This window comes from Sciurus vulgaris (genome assembly GCF_902686455.1).
Source record: "Sciurus vulgaris genome assembly, chromosome: 3".
NCBI lineage: Eukaryota > Metazoa > Chordata > Mammalia > Rodentia > Sciuridae > Sciurus > Sciurus vulgaris.
In genome coordinates this window covers 6,493,924-6,494,824 of record NC_136463.1, presented here as the reverse complement: position 1 = coordinate 6,494,824, position 901 = coordinate 6,493,924, and positions in this window count along the sequence as shown.

Sequence of the window (901 nt, the reverse complement as noted above, 5' to 3'; positions counted from 1 at the left end):
TATGGGAGGAGGGACCATGTTGAAGAGAGTGTTATCTAGTGTTGGAAGAACTGTCTTTACCAAAAATCATTCCAGTCTCATCCTTCGGTGTTCTCAGAGTCACCTCACCCGGGCCTCTGTGACCAGCCTCTCATCTGGCAAGAGGGAACTAAAAGGCTTATCTTACAGTCCTAGTCATTTTTCTTTCTCAGTTGAAAAAAGCCAGGGGCTCTTTTCCCTGTGGAGTGTACCCTGTGATTGATTACCTGATCATTCAGCCTCTCTTCCCCCCCCCCCGCATCTCCTGGCCAAAAGCTGGCCCAGTGTGCGCCCATTGTCCTGGGTGGCTTGTCTTGTCCAGGTGTCTTGTCGACTCAGACTCTGCTGAGCCCTCTCGCCTTTTCAGCAGATGTCGGAGCCGCACCCCTTGACCCAAGTCTTGGGACACTTATTTAAACAACTTTGTTGTGTCCAGTTCTTACGACGGCCGGTCTTCGCTGCCCCAGTGCGGGAGCGTTTCCCCGGCAACAGTTGCTCCCCTCCATCCCAGCGCCAGGACAGGCATGGCTAAAGGCCGTTACAACACGAGGGCGCTTAACCCGGGGGGCTAGCTCTCCTCAACCCACGCCAAAGGGGGAAAACAGAACGCAGTCTTCCGCCGCTCGGTACCTGGAACTCCCTGGGGCCAGGGGCCCTGCCCCGCCCCTGCCGCGCGGCCAACTCCGGCACTTGGTAACAAACACTTCCACTTCCTGAGCCCTCTTTCTTCGCCCGCCACAGGGCGCCGCGCCGAACGCAGGCCCCGCCCACGCTCCTTCCCATTGGCAGGCGTCGTTCACCCGGCCCGAGCGCCCCTGATCGTGGCCCCTGATTGGCCCACGGGAACCCACACCCTCGGCGCGGCCCCGCCCCCAGGACTAGG